This window comes from Cimex lectularius, unplaced genomic scaffold, assembly GCF_000648675.2.
Source record: "Cimex lectularius strain Harlan isolate CLEC.00 unplaced genomic scaffold, Clec_2.1 scaffold47, whole genome shotgun sequence".
Classification (NCBI taxonomy): domain Eukaryota; kingdom Metazoa; phylum Arthropoda; class Insecta; order Hemiptera; family Cimicidae; genus Cimex; species Cimex lectularius.
In genome coordinates, this window is record NW_019392686.1 from 173,910 (window position 1) to 198,611 (window position 24,702).

Below are 24,702 nucleotides of genomic sequence, written 5' to 3' on the forward strand. Positions count from 1 at the left end.
AGAAGCTGCTATTGATGATTTCATTTGGTTTGAAGATTTCAGCAAGGTAACTAACAAACAATTCGGCTTTTTCTCTGCTGTCTCTCGGCCAAGTACCAACCTCTTTTTTTAATGGAGGAATTTGGGCGATTCGGCTTTTAATTGTTTCAATTTTAAATTAAATTAACAATTAAATTAATTAAAATTAATTTGTTAAAATTAAAATGGTTAAATTAAATTAATTAAATTTAACACAGACAAATCCACCCACATTACCTTCCCTCTTCGTAAAAAGATCCCCCCCCTGTTTTCTTAAACAATATTCCCCTCCCAACTTACAAGGTGCGGTACCTCGGATTGTACATCGACAAACGCCTGACGTGGAATCTTCACACAAGACTGAAACGTCAGGAGGTTATGACACGATTTTGAGTTCTTGCACGACTTCTTGACAAACGCTCTAATTTACCTCTCAAAAATAAAAGGCTGCTTTACAACACCATAGTTAAGCCGATTTGGATTTACGGACTGGAAGTGTGGGGGTTCAGCCAAACATTCCAATATCCACCGCATTCAAACTGCCCAGTCTATAATACTACGAAAAATACTAGATGCTCCATTTTATGTATCGAACCAAACTACACATACATTTACATATTCCTTTCGTACAAGATGAAATACGTTTCCGTTACCATAAATTTCATAAAAACCTCCTAACTAACGTAAACCAACACATCAAAAACCTAGCATCCCGACGAACCCCTCAAACCCGCCCCGCCGACTGAAGAGACAATGGCCACGAGATCTCCTAGGAAGTGATGGTGATGACAGTGAAAGTGATAATGACACACGTATCAATTGAACAAAAAATATTATTGTAACATTGGAGTAATACCAATGGGTGTTTTCTCCACTCTTGGTTTTAATTTTGTTTTGTTTTAATAAACTTGCTCATTGTTACTTATTACCTACTTTAAGGTAGTTGTAATGTACTACAAATTATTAAAAAAAAAATATGGACTTCCACAGCGAGTAAGTGGCTTCGCTTGATGTTAGATCTTCTAGATAGTTTCTGATTGCGTCGTTATGAAGTTTTTTTTAGCTTTCGTTGAAGGTTTTGAGCCAAATTGCTAAGAATGTTTTTGTCTGCAGGGTCTCTTGATTGTTGTCATCTTCTTCTAGCCTTTCTTTTCTCTGATTTATTAGTTCTTTAATTTCCTTGGGGTAGTTGAAGCCAATTGTTTTAAGGATAGTCTGTCTAATATTACACCATGCTGAAGTCTGAATGATTGAGGTGAACACCTCTGCTTCATTATCTAATTGTTCTTCCGTTTTTAGAGGAACATTAAGGACTGTTTTTGCATCCACGTCTAAGGCAAAACTACTCCATTCAGTAGTTTTTTTTTTTTTTTTTTAAGTTTCTATTTTTATTTTACTGTCGAGCGGCAGCTCCATCATCTTCTCATCTTCTAAATTTTCATATTTGAGGATAAACAAAAAGAAATGTTTATCGACTTTAGAAATCCATAGATTATGTTGAAAGCTGATGGATCGCAAGTGGGGCAGTTCGGAGACGATGCCAAACCGATTCTCTTCTTGTAGCTAGGCCATGATTTGTCTTCAAACTAAAAATACTAGAATAGAGCTCCTTTGACATTCCTTCTGGGCTATCGCCTTCCGAAAACCATGGTTTTTTCTTGAGCTCAGGGAACAGTGATCTGTAATAATTGCCAACATTTGATGCGTTGTATTTTTCTTGCCACAGATTTCTACAAAACTTTTCCAAAAGTTTTTCCCGTCATCTTTAGGAATTTTAATGTCAAGGGTAGGACCTGATGTTGCAGCCTCCTTTGCAAGTGCTTCCACCGTTTCATTTTGCCATAAGACTGCATGTCCTTTCACCCAACACAATACCACCCTTTTTCACATGATTTTATTCTCAAGCATTTGCTTACAGATTTGGGCAAAAATATAGTTTCTGCATTTATATTCTGGGATAATGTTATTTATCCTTTCTACAATGCTTCGACAGTCTGTGAGGATACAAAATTTAGAATCACCCAATTTTCGTATGTAATCGAGATCGAGAGCGCTATCTATCGCAATTAGTTCTGCTGTAGAAACAGACATTGAAATTGGAAGCGAATGTTGTTCCTTGTAGTGATGTTTAGGGTCAAAAAGGGCATAACCTGTTTTGCCATCGATGGAAGAGCCGGCAGTAAATACGTACACATGTTCCGGAACAGATCAGTCAGTAGTTAAATTAACTAATGTTTGCTTGCATTGTTTTTTTATTATCCTTTCACTTAGCGTCAGTATAACTGCTGAGTGATCAGAATTTAGATCAAAATTTTCTGTTACCTTAATGAAGTTAGGAGAAACCGTTTTGGTAATAAAAAAGTCTAAGAGATCAGGAAAAACCGTACATAAAAAGATTAATTAGTTGTAAAGAATATTTGGTTTATTACAAAATTCTACTTCCCCTTTGAAGATTGGAGTACCTAGATAATTAAGTAAAATAAATTTTGAATCATTTACTAGTACAGATAGTTGGTATTGAGTTTTGACGTGTCTTATTTTTTCTATAGTTTCAAAAATTACGGTGGCAACTGTACATCGCGTGGTTTATTCTTGTTGCCGTTCAGATTTGTTCGTCCGCTTTTGGAAGAAGTCACAAACGATGATCGACGACGTGCAATGTTTATTTAATCAAATTTTGATACAGAGCGAGGGCCCGAGGTCGTTTCGCCCTTTTTATGTTCGCCTCGGAGGCTTTGTAATTTAATTACAAAAGATTGTGTTGCCCCCGTTCCCCCTGGGTCAATTAATCTGCCAAGAACGTGTCCGGCCGCCTTGGATATGCGACTATAGCTCGAGGCGTCATTTCCATTTCGGGCTGCCCTCTTCAAAATTATAAATTATATCATGCTTGATTACAACAGAAGTGATTTCTTATTCTGCCTCCGGATCCACTACCGCTGCTGGAACGTGCCAACGACGTGACGACTGAAAATTACTCTTCTTCCGGCCGTGTGGAATAAAAAAAAGTTGGTGAAAAAATTGAATTAAAACCAGTCCCGCTTATATGAAACTGTTAAAATATTCATAGAAATTGTAAAACAGCGATACTCCCGCCTCCCTTCCAAAAACGATTTCTTCAATAAGTTCTTAAAATTTAATTAACTCGGCAGTCAAACATTTTTCATTTTAGACAACAATTACACATCAAGTTAAGTCACCAAAGTATAGTTTTACATGTTCTTGCCAGCCTGTTTTAAATCAATATCCATCTACACTAACATAATTATTAATTATATGTTCTTATATTACTTTCTTTTATTCTAAACATCATTTTTCCATTGAAAACAAGTTATAATGTATCAGTTTTTTCTTGAGAAAATTTTATTACTTTTTGTCGACTAAACTTGAGAATACTTATTGAATTTTCAGTTAACCTTGTAAAACAAATAAAATAAATAACAACAATCCTAACGGATATTAGCAGCATAATGTTGCTAATTGCTGTTATAAATGAATGAACAAATGAATGAAAAAAGTACTTTATTAGATAAACAAAAGAGAGAAAAGAAATGTACATAACTAAAAAGCCCATAATATCATTGGTTATCAACCGTCTGCCTTGGTCGGACTATGAATTTTTAATAAAAAATACAACACATTTCTTCTCAAGGAATAAACAAAAGAGAGAAAAGAAGAACTATATAAGTAAATTAATTAAGGTTTTTAGTTGAGAAAAAAAAGTCACTGTCACGAGCGGGAATAGAACCCACGATCTTCGGCTTGATACGCCGCTGCTCTACCACTTGAGCTATCGTGACTTGGATCCACTCGGACACTAAGGTTGAGATAGGAAGTCAGTGTAGGTGTCAAACTGCAGTGTAGTGAAATAAGTTCTTGAGGTTTCGTAATAAATCAATTTTATCACTTTTGTTTTTTGAAACAATATTTATTCAATCATTATAGATAGTGTGTGGTGTTTAGTGACCGTTTGCCAATGATTATTTGGAGATCCTGAGGTGCGGTCTGGTGTGAGTGTGTGACGTAGGTTTTAGATAAACATTTTCTTTATCATGCTAACGTTTCGATCTTTATTGAGATCATCTTCAGGGATCAAATGGCACTCTCAATACGACACACAATAATGACACATGTACGTGGAAAACAAACACTTCGAGCCCTGAAGATGATTTCAATAAAGACCGAAACATTGGCGACAAATGAAATCGAACACAACACCGAAAACAAAAAACCACTGGTTGCCGAGAATCAAATAGACAGCACAACATTTGAAAAATGGTAAAAAGGAGGGAAAATTCAAAAGGAGGGTTAGAGATGGGATGTTACTGTCCGAGTGGATCGAGGTCACGATAGCTCAAGTGGTAGAGCAGCGGCGTATTTAGCCTAAGGTCGTGGGTTCGAATCCCTCTCGTGACACTGACTTTTTTATCTCAAATGAAAACCTTAATTAATTGATCACGCGGACCACGAAAACTGTGAATTTATATAAGAAAACTAAAATACCAACATGTCTATGTATATTTACATACACTTAAAAACATATAAATAACCAGGGTGTCTGTGATATATAAAATAAACATTTAATAATTGAAATAAAAAACTAGTATTTTCCTGTAGTTCCAAGCTTCCATCGCAAACTTTACTAAATTTAAGCACTCGGGATTATTTAATTGTTAAGCTTAATCTAAGAGATTAGGTGCTCTCTTGTCAACGTGGGCAAGCCTATAAGCAATTCGGAATTCCGCTAAAACTGGGCATTATGCTACAACGTGAAAACAATTTTCTCGAGCCTGCCTGTTGCAGAGAGAGCACTTACCGGAACTATTGATTCTTGTGAGATTATAATTAAGATAAAGTAACTCGCACCAAACTTTGAAAAACCATCGAGCTAGCGGAATGGATGGAATTTTAGAAATTTTCGCTATGTTCAAAAAAGGTTGATTGATATTACGGTCCTTATACAGCAAAAACCTAGAGGAATTTTGAGCATGAAGGAGAGGATATGGTTGATCAATTTTGAATGTAGAAGTGGCCACTGTTTAAAAATTGTCCAGGGAAAAATTGTCGTTCAGCTGGAATTGTTGAGGCAAGGTATTCCAGGAACAGAACCATGATATTTTGGACCTTATGATTTCCAGCGCAAGTGTGAAGGCGGAGGTTAGGAAGGTTTAGGACCGTGCAGACATAGGAAGTTATTTTTCGTAATCTGGGCGTGGTAGAACCATAAATAAAACTATAACAGTCCTTGAAGGCTTGTTGGGGTTTGTTATGGTTTTGTTTTGTGTGCCAGAAGTTAATAAAAAATAAAAATTAATCAACTCTTTCATTCAAAATGCAATCTATGCACTCGAAAAATACTTACAAATGACACGCTTCAAATCGTGCCGACATAGCTGACTTGTATACTAACTTCCAACAGTCTTACAACTTTATAGGATAGAGAATGTATCTATTATGAATGAGAGTATAAGGAAGGTCAGAAATTAACAAAAGAAATGTAATTTGTCTGATGTAATTAATGCGCATTTAAGAATAAAAATACGTGTACACAAAAAAAACAGCTGTTAATTTCATGGCTGCCATGTTGGTTACCTACGCCCTAACGGATAGCAAAGTGACTACATTTTCGAACTAACACATAACATTGACCCTGGCCTGTTAGATCGAGCAATGTTAACTAGCCGATTCTTACAACTCTACGTCATCATTTTTCTCGATCTAACACGACCTAACAGGAACAACAGAGAAAGATCGTGAACACCCCTATTGTTTATAAAAATATGATTTGTAGGTTAATTTTTACGACTACCTGAAACGTAGTGCAAGTGAGCGAATGTATAAAACTTGTGATTTGTTGGTACCTAGGCAATGTTTAATCATTTATTTTGGAATGTTAGAACTTCTTGCCAATATCAAGTCCAACTATATTATATTTAGTGGTCTATTGACCAAATTACTTCTTTCAATTAATTAATCGTTTTTTGTGTAAGGTTTTTGGCTGAAATGAAAATGTTAGAAAAATTTCTCGCTCGTGACACTAACTTTTTCATTTCGACAAAAACCTTATATAAAAAGATTGATTAATTGAATCAAGTACAACGTCAATTTTTTCATATGGAGAACGGAGCTAATATAAAACTATCAATGATAAAACGATCAGGTAAAAAAATATCAAACATAAATATTTTCAATCACCAGGAAAAAAAGTTTCCACAACAAATGCCCGTTCGATACCTCCTTAAGGACCGTATTTTCGTGTCTACAGTTAATCATGAATCAAATTCCTTTTCGTAGGCTAGATAGAAAATTTTAACAGATTTTAACATTGTTGGAATATTAACAGAAAATCTGTCTCCCAATGAGGTAATATTAGCACCTGTATAAGAGTTTTATGTATATATGTACATTTTTATGGTGTATTGGTAGAAGTGCATTATTAAGCTTGAGGATAAACAACGGGTTAATTATTTTAGTAAATTTCCTAGTTCGTTCTCCTCACTTTATTCTGGCAACTACAATAGTATTATACATGAAAACTTAAATATTTGAGGGAATTTTTCGTTTATCCGCCGTGCCAATTACATTGATGTAAATGACCAGTCGCAGATCGGAATAAAACATGACTGTAAATTGTAGGTTGGTTGAAAGGTACAGAAAACCATAAATGTTAATCTTATTTCAACATAGTACCAGGTCATTATTTTAACGAATTTGTAAGTTTATAATCTTATAAATAAACTAACCATCATGCACTAAAGAACGTAGGAGATTTTCCAACATTGGAAAAACATATTGTTTAATCGCTTTAATATTTCACGAATTTACATATTGTACTCATGTACATTTTGTGAAAGTCCATGTTGGACTGACCTCTTTGAAATGACAGTTTCAGGGTTAGCATGAGTGCCTAATAATTGTATTTATTTATCTATGTACTGACGATTCAAAAAGTCTCTTGTCTTTATACCATTTCAGAATATGATTATTTTTGATTTATTTATATTATTCTACTACTTGAAAACTGGGAGTATACACATAAGGTATTTATCTCAAGTTTGAACGATGCTCTGCCAGTATGACCAAGTACATAAATGAATATGATTAGTAGCATATGAAAATTGGATGTCACCTTTGTGTGTAATAAATATATAGGTAATAATATTATTTGACAGATTATTATAGGTGAGGATTGCTTTTTTCTATTTAAGGCTCTGTCAAACGAAAGCGATCCAATGGCGCGGTCATATCACGCAACTGCTCGCCGTGATTATCGATGTCAAACAAAATGTCGATCATCTCGGTCATCCAATTGCTGAAAGTAGAGGCTGTCGAGTGTAGCAAATTTCTTTGGCATTTTAGCTCAAAAATGGAGTTTTCTTTTAGGCCTATAGTATTGGACGTGAATGATGTCATAAAGGTTGCTTGTTGTTTGCACATTTTTATCCGCAGCGGTCCAACAAACGACCCTACAAATAACGAAACTTGAATTGCAAAATCAACCACGTCTTGCATTTCCAAATGAATGAAATGAAAAATGAAACATGAAAATTTCAAACAGGGGGACCGCGGTAGCCGAGTGGTTAGCATGAGAGACTCTCACGCCGCGGTCGTGGGTTCGATTTTTCCCGATAACCCCAAATTTGAACAACATATATAAGAATTCGTCATGGCTAATATGCAAAGATCATAAGGGAAAAAAAAATTTCCAAACATAAATGAACGCATTAAATTAAGTGTTCTATTGGCCGAATTACTTCTTGCAATTAATTAATCTTTTTATGTAAGGTTTTGGTTGAAATGAAAAAGCCAGAGATTCGAACCCACGACCTTCGGCAAAATACGCCGCTGCTCTACCACTTGATCTATTTACCCGAAGGTCGTGGGTTCGAATCCTGCTCGTGGCACTGGCGTTTTCATTTCAACCAAAATTTTACATAAAAATATTATTGAAAGACATAAATGAACGTTTAAATGCTGCCTAATGCCTATGTTGTGCGTGAATAATTTGTTGACAACTTCAATTATTTCAATTAATGACATTTTTATACATTTATTAAAACAATTACATTAAAAATTAAATGAATACTTACCGCTTTGGTTCATTCTACACCTATTTTTTACACGCATCAGCCTTGTCCAAAACATCTTTTTTACAAATAGGAACGAACCCACATTGGTCTACTGATTTCTCAATGTCCGACATCGCGTGATCTTTGTAAAAATGCAGGACTGCTCGTAACGATCATTATTTTCTACCCAGTTTGAAAAATAATCTTTATTCTCCTGTTAAATTTCCCGAGATTAACTATGCGTTTAAGCTACCAGGGAATATTCCTCGGATTATCGGGAGGTAGTTATTCCACCTGGAATTTTTCATTTCTGTCGGACCGACGAACAACATCGAAAAGACACGAGTCTGAATACGATTTTTACATTCCGGATGAATAATTCAGATGCTTGTAAAAATCCGAATTAGTGCTAAAGATGATTGATCAATTATGATCATTCAGTTTTAAAATTAATTGTATTAATTGGTTTTCTAACAAATTGGCCATTACCAACGAAACCTAATGGAGGCGTAAGATGAGAAGACCGAAATCCTTTCTTTAGTATTTATGGGCATTCATGAAATAACTTTTTTTGATAACTAATTAATGATATAGGCTCGGAATGTAATTTTTCACATATCTTTCATTTTACGCAATATTTCATTTCTTTTTCAATTTAAAAAATAAATTTTTTTTGAGAACCTCTCGGAATACCGACAAGAGTTATTACACTAGAATTTTGAAGGAAAAATTTGATTTTTTTAAGTTCGCAGTACATTACAACTACATTCATTTCTGTAATATGTGACAATGAGATTGGAAAAATAAACAAAATTAAAACCAAAAGATGAGAAAATATCCATTGGTAAAACTCCAATGAAGCTAAAAGGTTGTCCGTTTAATTAATGTTTGTGTCAATATCACTTTCACTATCACTTCTTAGGAGATCCCCGTGACTATCATCTCTTCAGTCGAGGAAATTTCCAGAGAATTAGTCGGGATGCGAATTTTTGAATGTCATGACTTTCGGTGGTTGGGATGGTTTTGTGAAACTTTTGATTTCATCGTCTAGTAATGGAATATTTAACTCTGTATGACTAGTTTCGATTGATACATAAAACTGAGCATGGTGGATTTTTCATAGACATAATTCATTGAGGCTTAAATTTGCAGAAAATTATTCTAAGGCGTCTGACCAAACCTATTCGAAAGAAGGAGAAAATATTCTTTCTTTAAAGAAGCAATTAATTTTTTTTTATATTCAGGTCAATCGGTGAGAAATTTCCCTTGACATTTTGTAAAATTGTTTAATCGATGATATTAATTCCTAGGTTTCATTTCAGAAACATCTATCTTAATTTATCGATGATTCGTGATGAAAAATGAAAAATAAAATAAAAAATAGAATATTGAAAATATCTGTACTAAATTCACTGTACACAAACTAGTCTTATATAATTTTGGTTACTCCAATTCGTGTTTTATTTATTTTTTATCATTTTTTAGCATAGATAGATAGATAACATGCTTTATTTACATTAAAGAGAAGCATTACATAATATTCAATATTAAAAGCATTTTACAGCATGGATGCTTATCCGTCTGCCGGAAGTTGGCTGTTCTTTTTCAGGCGAGCGAAAAGTAAAAAATAAAAATTAACTATATAGTAATGGTAATAATAGAAAACTATAAGTAAAAACTAAATTATAAAAACTAGCTGATTTTAGATACAAGTTAAACAATTATGACTCGGTATTATAATCGTACCTATATTGCCAGGCATGATGTGCATAGTGTGCTAGACCTTTCGACCTCTCCATATCTACGATATTCAAGAGATCAAGCAGCTGAGACCTGGAAAGCGATTTATAGCCTAGATACGGGATACGGAGTTCAGACAGTATGGGACACTGGGCAACAAAATGAAAGATATCTTCCCTAACTCTTAGGTTACAGAGCGTGCACAAGAAATTTCCAACGTCTTCCTTCCACGGCACAGAATTGAGGAACACTTGCTCGCATCTGAGTTTAAGAAGCCATCAAAGAGTCGGAAGTTTTATAGACCCACTAGCTTGAACATTTAGGTTAAAGGTTTCCTTAGAGTGGTCTAGGGCCTTAAAGAGAAGATACCTGTTGGAGACCTGAGCTCGATGCTCACAACTCACACGATGTTGATCACATAGTCTGCACAAAAGTTTCATGGTATAATTGGGCCAACTCGAGAGGTTTTCTAAACAAAAAGAAAAATCGCAACCATATTGAGTAGCTAAAGTATTTCATTGCCGAAACCAGGAGCCATTAGATTTAATAACCTCGAGCGCAGTAATTTTGGAGATTCGGACAACAGGGCCCTCAAGTACCCTTAAAAGAAATGAAAAATGCAGGGAAAGCGTATAAAGGAAAATTTTATCCACTGCCGTCTCCATATAAAGCATATAGTTTGGAGTAGAATTAGGCAGTGAGAAGATCTTCCTAATAAAAAAACGTTGCACTCTTTCTATCACTTCAAAATCCTGGAACTCCCACACCTGGCCTGCATAGCACAAAATAGAACGGCACACTGCATTAAATACCTTGTATTTAGAGTAAACCGGGATTAGATTCTAGGCTAAAAAGTAACACCATGTTCTATTCAAAGCAACCTTCGCCCCTGAAGCTTTTAATTTTAGATGAGGGGTAAAAGAGTCTGGAAGTTAGGACAACTCCAAGATATTTATATTGGTTAACCACATCAACCCTCTCACCCTGGAAAAACCAACGCTCGGCCTTGGCAGGCCTGCCTCCTCTTCTAAACACCATTATCTTTGATTTAGCCAGGTTGACAGTGAGATTCCATTGATCACAGTATGATTCACAGTATATATATATATATATATATATATATATATATGCTAAAAAATGATGATTTTTTAGCATATATAATCTATACAGATAATATTTTTATTCTAGTTTCCTTTTTTTGGCGAAAAATTATACAGGGTACCTCAGGCCCAGTTCAACTTCAAAATTTCAAATACGGCCCTATGCATCCTTACACATCGTTTTAAAGAGTTTTTTTACGATGAAAACGATAGTGCAATTTTACTTTAGACAAAAAATAATAAAGTTGTCGTAAAAGGTTTCGAAAATAAATCGTCATTTGATTTGCTATCTATTAATCACATTTAATGTTCGAACCTTGCGTAAAGATGCAAAAAACTGCTCTAACTCTTCACCAATACTCTCAACCACTATCAAAGTATAATACAAATGTGTGGTGATTAGTGACCCTTAATGATATTTATTTAGAAATCGTGAGATGCGGTCTGGTGTGATGTAGGTTTCAGAAAAACACTTTCTTTATCGTGCCAACGTTTCGATCTTTATTGAGATCATCTTCAGGGCCTGGGATTTACAAACATTGTTTATATATAACAATTACATTTTGGATGTGGAAAAGTGAATTTATACAATGCAAACCTACATCACACCAGACCGCATGTCACGATTTCTAAATAAGTGTAATACAAATTTGAGAAATTTGGTTTTTGAAGTGATGTACCTATATCATAATTTAATTGCGTTCCAGACCGTTTTATACTGTAACCTTAACAAAAATATTTGTTCTCCTCTATTCTCTTCTATATAGAGAACAGTGAATGGCTTATATTTTCTGCATGCAGAAATTTATATATAAATATCCTCTCAGATTTTTATAAGTTTTGTAATTTTTTATTTGCTGTACAATACAACTACCATCAATTTGGCAATAGGTTAATAGGAATGATATAGGAAAAATACGCTGTGCTAAAGGCAGCAATTAATGTAAGGCTGTTATCATTTTCTACATCAGAAGATATCGCGGTCATCGTCTGCCGTCCGCGCGTAGGGTTTGAGGGAATTTGTCGATGGGTATTTTTTGATGTGGTTATTTACGTTGGTAGGTAGGTTTTTGTGAAACTTTCTATTTTCGGTTCTGTATGTGTAGGTACGTTTGATACATAAAATGGAGCATGAGATTTTTAGAAATGTTAAATGGTGGAGTGAGTATGTTGGTCAACATTTTTAAAAAGATTGGGGGATTTTTCGTAAGATTAAGGATTGGGCACTTTATATGCGGCGGATGTTGGAACGCTTGGCTGAACCCCATATTTCCAAGTCCGAAAGTCCATATTGGATTAACTATGATGTTGTAAAGAAGCCTTTTATTTTTGAGGGGTAGGTAAGAGCGTTTGTCACGAAGTCGTGCGAGAGCACTGCATCGTGGCATAATTTCATTTAGTTTCAGTCGTGTGTAAGTATTCCACGTCTAGCGTTTATCTATGTACAGTCCTAGGTACCGGGATTTTTTTACGGAGAGGGAAGATAATGTTGGATGGAGGTGTTGTTGAAGGTTCCGAGTAGAAACGACATGATAGGAGAGAGGTCCGCTGTATCTTTTGCAAATGTGAGTGTCGTTGGTTTGTTGATGACATGGAATGTCACCTGCCCGCGTCTGGTATAGAGTCAGAACGTTATCCGGAGGAACAATAGCATGAATAAGAAAAATGCTGAGAGGGAATTGCCTTCAATAACTCGGTCAGTGAGATAACTGTGCAGTATGAGATAGTAGATGGAGGAAAGCCCTTGATCATTAACATCAAACCAGTTTGCCAATTCCATCAAAAACTTCTTACGTCAAGAACAATCGCAGAAAAGGGCTGCCCCATCTCAATAAAGGAGGAAATAATGAAATCGACTTAAAAAGTTTTTCAGTCAGTAAAGTACATCGTTGTACCTTGTCCGCAGTTGGATGGGGAAAAATTAAAATTATTCTTCAATGTGTTTACACTATCATTTGTTTCACAAGCGTATGATTATTAAGTTGTTTAACTTCATCGTATTTCTTAATATCGTTTGTTTGTTATCATAGTAGATAAATGTTTTTTGCTTCCATTCTTATAACCCTATTCCCTTACTGCTTGGGAACGTACAAATATTCAAACTGTACCCCAAATAACGATGTCGAAGAAGTATTTTTAGAAACGTCTACAAACAATAAATCAAGTTATTCCCCTTCTTATTTGAAAATCGAGACTTTAGGCTTGGAGTACGACGCAGGAATCGATGGAAAAGGCAACGAGACGAGAATCAATCCGGCCATTGCGATTAAAATGAATTCGCAAGAATCAGGCAAAACTAACAATTCGCTTTTATCCAGTTTCTTGTTTTTGACGACCAACAGAAGTGGTGTACAATCGATCAACGTTATTTTGAAATTTCAGAACTATCAGCTGGGAAACGGTTCACACGAGCACAATAAGACGCTTACTTCTTCAACGGAGAATTTGGCAAAACAAGAGCAGTGTGTAGATAGGACGACAGTCAAGCCATTTTGTAAAAATTCAGTGCCTTCGAAATCACATTTGCAAGGTGTTAAAGTAAAGCGGTACATAAAAAGGGCAAATCCTCAATCATTCAATTCGAAAATAATGCCTCCTCCTTTACTCACTCTTCCTTTTTGGGAAGGAAGGCGACAAATGTTGGCTAATGCTGAACTTCAAAAAAGCTTCAATACTTATGGTAAACCATATGAAAACAAGAAATAATAATATATTTGTATGTTCACATTATGTATTTATGTATGTACATAGGTGAGAATAGATGATTAGAAAGATATGTTTGATTTTTATCGTACAATAATAATAATCTTTTTGTATTGATATTTTTTTCATTTCAGAGGACACACTCTTAGCCTGTTCATTCCTTTTATAATGATCAGTGGCTTTAGTTAAACTGAAGGACGCAATATAGTTCGCCACCATAACATTTCATTCTAATTTTGCAAACGTAAAACACAATATAAAAAAAAAATTGTATTGAAATACGACAGAAAAAAATTATCAATTCAATCAAATTACAGGTTCAGAAAAACATAGAAAATTTATGTAGAGATTAGTGTTAATCGATAGTTATTCAGATATCGTGAGATGCGGTCGGGTGTGATGTAGGTTTCAGAAAAACATTTTCTTTACCGTGCCAACGTTTTGACCTTTTATTGAGATCATCTTCAAGGCCTGGGATTTACAAACATTGTTTACATTTAACAAATACATTTTGAATGTGGAAAATGAATTTTTTCAAAAAATATTTTTTATATATTCAATCAAAGTATTTCTATTCACTCAAAGTGTTTGTCTTCTGTGTAATTGTGCCATCCTTGCGTTGTTGAGAGTGCCAGTGAGATTTTGCGGTTTTATGTTTATATATGTTTGGTTTTGAAGGGGTGGGGAAAGAAGTAGGTATATAAAAGACAATTTTGTGTAAGGCGTCGGCTTCTTTGAAGTGAAAAAAGCCGACAAAGGGGNGTTCGAATGCAGGGCCGCTGGATTCGAACCCGGGACCTTTACCTTACAGTGATGAGCGCCGTGTCAAAGACTAAACCTTGCGGCCACCGACGCCCCGCGAAAAGGTTGTGAATTGATGTTGTGAATAAGCGTATACCTGTTGATGTATGTATGTACATTTTATTTTCCCGCGTGGAATAACCTTCATTTATTACAATGCTACCAAACATTGTATTTAGCTTATGGAAACAAAAGAAAAAAAACTGAAATATGTGCACATAAAGTTCATCCATAACATTGATGCACACGCGCTGGGAATGTTAGATTGGTACAGATGAGCAGAAAATATTTCGATATCTGAAATTCGAGATATTTCCTATTATCCTCCTATGCTTGGTTCGTATCTCCAGCGGATAACGAGAGTCTTCTGTGTATAGACTGAAATCAAGTGGAGTTTCTAACTAGGTATTTTTAAAAAAAATCTTATATTAGAGTAAAGCCCGAATTACATATCGAGGCCAAATTATAACAGGGCGTTTCTACTATCCTGTTGGCGTATCAGCTGTCCGAACTATAGTTACCTATTTGGCAGCAGATTGAACCACAACCGTCGGATTATTATAAAAATTTAATGGTTATATTTCCGCTGTATTTCAACATTTACTATATAACAATAATTACCGACTTACAGCATTTACTATAACAATAATTACCGACTTACAAGTTATTGACTCTGAGAAGTCTTGTGTGGCAATCCCACGTTAGTCTGTTGTCTAGGATTAGTCCCAAGTATCTGGTTAGATTAGAAGACGGTAGCTTCTTGTAGTTGTTGGGGATAATTTTTTTTTTTTCAATGGAAATTTATATTGCGTACATTTTTCTTATTCACTCTTGTCATTCACTTTTTGTATCAGTCTTTGATATACTTAAAGAGTTCTTCAATAATAGAGGATGCTTAGGATTAGAAGACAGATGTGTAGGAAAATGAGTAGTGTAAATGGTAAACAGAACAGTACCAAGAATACACCCTTGAGGGACACCGGCTCCTATTGGTCTGATATCTGATTAATCATTGCTGCATCTCACTCTGAAACTGCTGTCGTTCAATAGGATTGTAAGGTGGGTAATAACTCAAACAGGAGCTGTTCCTTTAAAATCAATAGTTGCTGACCTAAAAATTTCTTCTTTGCTAGTCCTTTTGAAATTTGACGATCCTCGATTCTACTTAAAATGACCAAAGTAAGACTACTCACGATCATCATTGAAAAATGGCACATTTATCAATTCATGCAACTTTTCTACTGGGCGAAGATGTAAGTATGGTAAGTTGTTAGTTAGTGGAAGAAAAAGATTTAAGATCTCCTCGGAATTGGCCAGAATCTCCAACCTCGTCTGAACAGTCAGTGTCTTTGGCTTCGAAGTGATTCTTTCTCAAGGGTACTTACTATAGACTATACTTTTACATAGTTTCGTCTGATATCCGAGTCTTTTGAAGGTATTAATGGGGATAATCGATTTTTCACTATCAGTCTATCTTTTATGAGTATTAAATTCACTATTTTTCGTGGTCCGCTTGACCAATTAATACAATTCAATTAATTAAGGTTTTAGTTGAGATAAAAATAGGAGGGAAAATTCAAAAAGGTGGGGTTGAGATGGGAAGTTAGTGCCCGAGGGGATCGAAGTCACGATAGCTCAAGTGGTAGAGTAGCGGTATCAAGCCGAAGGTCGTGGGTTCGAATCCCGCTCGTGACACTGACTTTTTTATCTCAACCTAAAACCTTAATTAATTGAATTTTATGAGTATGTTCATTATGTTCAGAAAACTCAGCGACTTAGAAATGCTTTAATAATGACCGTCTTTTCAAAGGTCACTAACTACCTGTGCTCTCTCACTTCATACACTTTGTATATTGCGTAATAGGTCAAGACCAAATTTTACACGGAAACCTCAAAAACTCAGTAAAAGTTTGTCGACTTGGCTAGTAGAAACGGGGTGGATCTTTATTATGCTAGTGAGGGTGATAAAGGAGATGGTAATATAATATCAATATTATATGTATATATCCACACCAGTTTCAGAGTGAAATGCAGAAATGATTAATGAGATATCAGACCAATACGAGCCGGTGTCCCTCAAGGGTGCATTCTTGGTACTGTCCTGTTTACTACAGGACTGTTTACTACTACACATTTTCCAACACATCTGTCGTAACCCGAACTGTAGCCAAGCATCCTTTAACATCGACTTTAACATCCTTTCAGAATATCAAAGACTGATACAAAAAGTGAAGAACAAGTATGACTAAGAAAAATTTATACAATATAAAATTTAATTGAAAAAAAAATCTTGCCCCCAACAACTACAAGAAGCTACCAGATCTAACCAGATATTTGAGACTATACCTAGACAACAGACTAAAGAGGAATTCCTACCCAAGACTTCTCAGAGGTAATAACTTAACAGAAGAAGATTTGTACCACTACGATGACTTTTAGGACCAAAATCGGTTTTGACATTCAAAACCACAAGTAAATATATACAAAAAGTAAAACAATTGCTTCCACTTTGTCGAGTGGAAATTTGAGATTCCAACAAGACAACCAATATCCAGCATTATCAAGATTTTCAGAAACGTTATTAAAGCTTCTTCACTCACTATCTCTGTCAACAGGATCTCAACAATCCGTTTCGCAACGATTCGATCCTGTTTCCAAACGTACCAAACCAACCTCAGAAAACCTAGGCAATTATTTTCGGTTAATTTGTTAACGAAAGGAGCCAAAATGTATGTATCGACTATTTGGTGCTTGTACTTCCACTGTTGGCGTTTAACTAACAATCGTTTCGGTTCCCCACCATCTTCATTGAGCCTGACACTCAGCTCAATATGTGTTTTTTGATTCTCAACAGATACCACCAATTGCGAAAGTGTTGTACGTAAAACTAAATTTTAAAATATATTAAAATATATAAATTTATAAATATATATAAAAAAATATATAAATCCTCATATGTGACTATTTTTCCAACTAGAATTTAAATGTAAAATAATAACTTTTCCGCGCATGCAAAATATATTCTCTGAAATAAATGTATGGCGACCACCCACGTGAGATCGTAAGATAATTTTTCAGACGTTTCAAAGTAGAAGAAACACTTCATAAAACTGGGTAATGTACTGAGGCATGCATAACTATCTTGGAGCTGAGTGCTTAGTAATAAAAAAAGACATCATCAAGCGATGGAGCGCACATAGCCGTCACATGATTACAAGATGAGATACTAACAATAAATTGTTTGTTTATCTCCGGCCATGGAAAAAGTCATCTGTAGCTGTTTAAAGTTTGCGTCGGTCTTTTCTGAAATATCTTATGCTAGACTATTACGAAAAAACCAAGATCACACCGGCTTTCATAACGAAAAAACTGAAGCAATGGCGAAAAATCGTATTATGCAAAGCATAGGACGTTTAATTTAATACATATAACTAAAAAATTATATAATAGAAAAATTTGTAAAAAACGTTTTAAAAATTCATTTAGCGCCAGGCAAGTTCATTTTACATTTGATTAATTATAATTGACCAATTTGTCAACTTTTTGACACGCTTTATTAAAAATTCCATTAAAATTATAACTTTAAAATCTTACTTTGACACTTTGCTATACATGATTAAAATGAAGACGTGGTGTTAATATCAATTTCAGTCAAAGTTAAATTTGCTCGCAGCTTAATTGTCCTTTCTATGCAGGATACAGGTTTGTCAAGGTAGTTTCTAATGTAAAATAGAGTGAGGATAATTGTGTATCTAATAAGCTTTGTTCAATTATAGAAATTTCGATTAATTGCAAAACCACTGTATTAAATGATATGAACATAACGTGAGATTCACTAGTTTTCGTGGTCCGCTTGACCAATTAACATCTTTCAATTAATTAAGGTTTTTAGTTGAGATAAAAAGGAGGGAAAATTCAAAAGGTGGGGTCGATATAGGAAGTTAGTGTTCGAGTGGTGCGAGGTCACGATAGCTCAAGTGGTAGGGCAGCGGCGTAGCTAGCCGGAGATCGTGGGTTCGAATCCCGCTCGTGACACTGACTTTTTTATCTTAACTAAAAACCTTAATTAATTGAAAGATGTAACGTGATATATTCATGTTTATAATGTACATACTGGGTATCTACACTAATTTATTCCCTGGTTTTCTTAAAACCTGTTCAACGTAGAAAAAATTGTAACCGTGTTTTTTTAACAAATCTTGCACTTTCAAATGATAACTTACAGTTTCTTTTGCTGATTAATCGAAACAATTCGATTTTTCGCAAATGGTAGAAACAATTTAAACACCGGTTCATAAAATCATTATACATGCAGGGTTTCAATTTACTTACATTTCTCAAACATTTTTCATTAAAAAAAATTAAACAGAATTTTTCTTAGCATAAGTTCTTCTTTCAAACATTATAATATTTACTGTTTTTGTGTCAATTTCTTAAAATATTAGAATAATATGGATTCATCAAGTCAATTTTATTTTTCATAAAACCCATGCAAAAATCTGTTTATAAAAATGGTGAAAACCATTTGAAAACCGGTTCATAAAAACTTTAGAAATTCAGCGTTGATGGTCTTATTTATTGTAAGTACCCCACACAAAACTACACAACCTAGAAAAAATTAACTATTTTTTAAAATCATAATTTTAAAAATATTACAACAATATGTTTTTCAATAATCATTAATAAAATGTTTGTAAATGTGACGAATTAAGTTGAAGTCATAAGTGTAATCAATCGATCTTAATGAAACGATTTATTTGGTTATATTAAAACAAGAAAAAACATTCTATTACATGATTGAATTCACAAATTCAAATTTCAAAAACATTCAATATTTAAAAGTTTTAATTTTATTATAAATAGAATATGTAAGTAATGATATTTAATTTCTTGATTATTTTTCTAAAATCATCTAGCTAAATTTGACATAATTATTTCTAAAATTTAAGTTAATTGAAATGACATTGAGGTCAACCACGTACGGAGTTTTGGCTTAAAAGCAATGGTGATTATTTTTATTGTTAACTTTTTTTAACGAGGGTTCGCAACAGCAGAGGTCATATAAATCCTCAGGGTGCCGGTATTTTTGAAAAAAGCCCATTTGTAAGTATGTCGGATTCGAATGCTGGGCCGCTGGAGTCGAACCCGGGACCTTGACCTTACAGTGATGAGCGCCGTATCAACGCCTAAACCGTTGCGGCCACCGACGCCCCTAAATGAATGGTGAAGATTCATTAAGTGTTTCTGATTTGACATGTTATTGTTTCAACGTTTTTTGTTTCATTTTGTTTCAATTAATATTTTTATGTAAGGTTTTGGTTGAAATGAAATTTCGAATCCCGCTCGTGGCACTAGCTTTTTCTTTTCAACCAAAACCTTACATAAAAAGATTAATTAATTTAAAGAATTAATTTGGTCAATAGACCACGAAATATAATGGATTTATGAAAAATGTTGAAAACCGGTTCATGAAAACGTTAGTTACACAGCTATATAATCAATTGAGTTAGTTTACAGAGCTTCAATAATTGAGTAAATTATTTACTGTGTGTCGCCACTAGTCCTATTATATAAACTAGTCAGACGAGAAAACATTGGAAACTTTATTTTTATTAGCTTAAGCTCTACTTTTCGACATTGCAGCAATTACTGTTTTCAATTATTTAAAAACGTTAAATTTACCTTTTCAGGTTCGTCATTTTATTTTATTTTAATTTTGTAAATCCATATTGGTTTAGTGATCATAATTGACCATATTAATTATTTCCATTAATTAATGTTTTATCTAAGGTTTTCAGTTGAAATGAAAAATTAGTGTCACGAGCGGGATTCGAACCTACGACCTTCGGCTCAATAGGGCCCTGCTCTAACCACGTGAGCTATCCTGACTTCAATCCATTCCCAAGTTTTTCATAAAATCGAATTAAAATGATGAATTCGCACATGAAAATCTAGGTTACCAGTTTAAAAACAAAACTTCGATTTTTTAATTTAAGAAACTGAGAAAATAGTAATTACTACAATATTTGAAAGTGGCATTTGTTCTAAGAAAATACTGTTTAATATTTTTTCTAAGTTTAACAGGTTTTGATAAAACTAGAAGAGACAGTAGTAAGTTTAAACACGGTATTTCTAAGGGTTTTATGCATCGATTTGTAAAATGATTTTGCAATTTTTCACAAAATCGAATTGAATTGATGATTTCACAAATGAAAATATGTTACTATTTGAAAAAAAACTTTCATTTTCTAATTTAAAGAAATTCAAAACTGTAATTATTACAATGTTTGAAAGTAGTGCGCATGCTAAAAAAATATTGTTTTACATGTTTTCTACGTTGATCAGTTTTTCAGAAAAGAAAGTTGATACCGTGTACTAATGACTTATGTTTTTAATTCAGGCTTATAATCTTGCAATTGTTTAATAAAACAAAGCTTATTGGCAAGAAAATTTCATCACTTTTTTTTTAGGGTTTCTTTTAAAGACTCGGAGACTAAAGAATGACCATGGTAAAGGATACATGCATCATTCCGGCTCAAAACACATTTATAAACGTTCTCCATTGAATAAATTTTCCTCTGATTTAGCACAACCCGATGATAATAGTGGCATGTAGACGCAACAGGATCGAAATTAGTTTCCTGCGGGCCGAGACGGCCGAGGTTGCTCCTCGGAAGGTGGGGCAAGGGTCAAAGAGTGTGACCGGAGATATTTATTATTATTAGTCAATCTATAGTCGCCCTCATCTCCATGGGCGAGTTACGGCTCTATGAAGAAATACAAGCGACCGTGGGGCACCTGACGTTTATGCCGAGGGTTGGAGCCCGGATAACCTTTACCGTCGATCCCCACCTTCTGAATACTGATGGCCCTGGAAGTGTATCTCACACTGTTTATACAGTTTGCCGGCAATTTTTCATTTCGAGACGAATGGGACGACAAGAACGATTCTCCCGGCCTTCTCTCTTTTTAGATGGCAAGACTTTTTTTTAAGGTACATTTCAAACCATCATAACCCGCCTCTCGCTGTTATGGTCTTGCAGAACCACCAGTGAAAATGGCGAAAATCATAATACATATCATATCTGCTTGAAAAAGTATCAAACTTCTTCTGATTCTTGCAAAAACACCTATACGTTACCTAAACCTATAAAGTATGTAAAAAAATATGTATACCAAGTAAAAAAGGAAAAAATCCGAGAATCTGGTTATGCTGGTTGGCTTGTTAAAATAATGAATAATAATAATAATAATATTTCATTATACCTAAGTCAAAAACCCATTAAAAAAAATTTTCTGTGTATTTGAGTCTAAAAAATAATAATTGGTCTCTTAGAAGACCATATGAAAATGCATTACAATTAAATTGTAAAATTATACCTAGGATTCTTCTTTTAATTTGATAATTTAAAAAATATAAAATAGGTTCGTACATAAAATAACTCATGAAAATTAATTAAGATTAAAGCTAAAATTTATATAAAATTACAGGAATCTTTTTCTAATTTGAGAATAAAAACGTAGCTTACTCTTTTTGTGAAGAATCGTTGTAATAATTTAAATACAACTAAAAACAAAGTTAATTTAATATAAAATTCCTATCTAACATACTTCATGAAAAGTAATTATAACTAAATTTAAAAGCTTAAAATTTAATATAAAAACTAATGATTGTAACTATTAATTCGATATTGAAAAAAAAATTTTTCTTTGTTAAAAAATCTAGAATGAATAGAAGAATGAATTATTTTATATCACTTTATCTCAAGATAGAAAAGGAATCCTTTATTTTTATAATTAACTTTATATAATTTTTAATTTAATTTTTATTTAGAAATCGTGAGATGCGGTCTGGTGTGATGTAGGTTTCAGAAAAACATTTTCTTTATCGTGCCTTTTCATTTAATAATTAATTTTCACATTTTATATTTGTACCTCCAACCAAATTTTACATTTTTCGCCATTTCTCGATTTAAAAGAAGAATCAATTTATATTAGTTTGTACAATTTTTAATTTAATAATTAATTTTCATATTTTATATTCGTACCTCTAACCAAATTTTACATGTTTCCCTATTTCTCGAATTAAAAGAAGAATCCATTTATATTAGTGTGCACAATTTTTAATTTAATAATTAATTTTCATATTTTATATTCTCACCTCGAACCATATTTTACATTTTTCCCTATTTCTCGAATTAAAAGAAGAATCCATTTATATTAGTTTGTACAATTTTTAATTTTAATTTTAATTAATTTGCATTTGGTCTTCTACGAGCCACATTATTATATAGTACCTCCCCCCAAATATACACGAACTTTATTTAAAATGCTTACCAATCAATGATCAACGTTTCTTACTGCGAGAAAGGGTTAAGGTAAAATTAAAAATGTTTAATTTGAAGTAAAACAGATTAATTTAAAGATACAGAAAGTTATTTGAAGTTAAAAATGGCTAATTTGAAACAAACCAAGGTTAATTTCATGTTAATAAAATTAATTTCAAATATACAAAAGATTAATTTGAAGTTAAAAAGGGTTGACTTGAAATAAAAAGGGTTAATTGGAAGTTAAAAATGGTTAATTTCAAATTTAAAAAAAGTAATTTAAAGTTAAAAAGGGTTGCCATGAAATAAAAACGGTTAATTGGAAATTAAAAATGATTAATTTCAAATTTTAAAAACGTAATTTGAAGTTAAAAAGGGTTGCCATGAAATAAAAACGGTTAATTTGAAGTTAAAAAGAGTTAATTTCACGGTTTGATGTAGTTAACTATATATTGTTCGAGTTGAACACGACAATATTAGTAAAAATATAAGTAGTTTCTTGCTTATTGCCATAACCTGCTTATACTCCTGAAGTTATGCCATCTGATTAAGATATTTTACGGTCAACATAATATGTTGTAGGACGGCACATCGATAATGACGTTGGTTTGCAATGGAAGTCTTTCTTGCAAAAATCATTAAATTAACTAATCTTTTAAAGTATGAAAAAATACCCTGAATTAATTTATTCAAACTTCAACTGTAATATTTTTCTATTTTTCATGAAACACGTATGTATATTTTGAAATCACAGATATTTTTATATTTACTATTACATAAGAGACTAGGCATGGGCCGTTTTTTGTACAAAAATTTCCCCTTATCTTTCAATCGATAACTGGAGATTGCGAGTATGTAAAGTAAGGAACAAAACCAGGTTTTAATTGTTGACAACGCTGTCACATCGGCGCCCGGTTGCCCTTCGGAGATCCTTGGGACTTCAAAACAGCATCGGAGATAACCGGGGAAAACAGTGGGATAATTAATTCCCAAACTCAATTAGCATAAAGAAAAAAACAGTGGGCGAGGGCCGAGATGTGATTGCAATAAAAATATAGATACAGATCAATTTTCCATTGTCTCATATATAATTAGGAATATCTTATTCGACGACCACGAGGTCTCATTTCTCTTAGATTATGATTAGCAAAACAAGTGTTTCAAAACAACGGTAAATATTATCTTTTCTAATATTCAAATTTATCTATGCTTTCAAATATTTTTATTTTTACATAGTTATTTTTCTAAAAAAAAAAATTGTTTAGGCAGTGTTAATCCAAGAGACACGTGGATTTCATGTAGGTTATTTATTTTACACCTATGTTTCGGGCTGTTTTTCCTTTTTTTCAAAATAAGAAGAAAATTGAAATTGAAAAAACTTCAAAGTGCCTCAATCTAGGCGAACAGGGCAGAGAAGAGTGCGAGTGATAAATTTAAAAATAGTACAATTAATTAAGGATTTTGTTGAGATAAAAAAGTCAGCGTCACGAGCGGGATTCGAACCCACGACCTTCGGCTAAATACGGCTCTGCTCTACCACTTGAGCTATCTTGACTTCGATCCTCTCGGACACCAACTTCCCATCTCCACCCCACCTTTTGAATTTTCCCTCCTTTTTGCCATTTTTCATCGTGGGTTCGAAACCCGCTCGTGCCATTGACTTTTTTATCTCAACTAAAAACCTTAATCGGTCAAGCGGAACACGAAATTAGTGAATTTAAAAATAATGGAAAAACCGTTAGGTTTTAGTCGCGACTTTCATGAGGTCCAGAAATAGTAAAATGTTTAGGGCATTTACGTCATCGCCTGAGGAGGAGGCAAAACCGCCAACTTTAATATATTTGAATCAATGGAAGTTATTAATTTTTTTAATTAAGTTGGAATACAATAGTATTATGACTTTTGTATCTGTTTTTATTTTAATGTAAAGAATTATTTTTAAAC

General features: G+C 33.6%; 2 non-coding genes across 2 annotated transcripts; both read left to right on the forward strand.

Annotated features, from left to right (window-relative positions):
- Positions 1-16,055: 16,055 nt before the first annotated feature.
- Positions 16,056-16,126, forward strand: Trnastop-uca. Its single transcript has one exon. It is a non-coding gene; the product is annotated as a tRNA-Sec (tRNA).
- A 2,267-nt stretch (positions 16,127-18,393) lies between these two features.
- Trnaa-agc lies at positions 18,394-18,466 on the forward strand. Its single transcript has one exon. It is a non-coding gene; the product is annotated as a tRNA-Ala (tRNA).
- Positions 18,467-24,702: the final 6,236 nt, after the last annotated feature.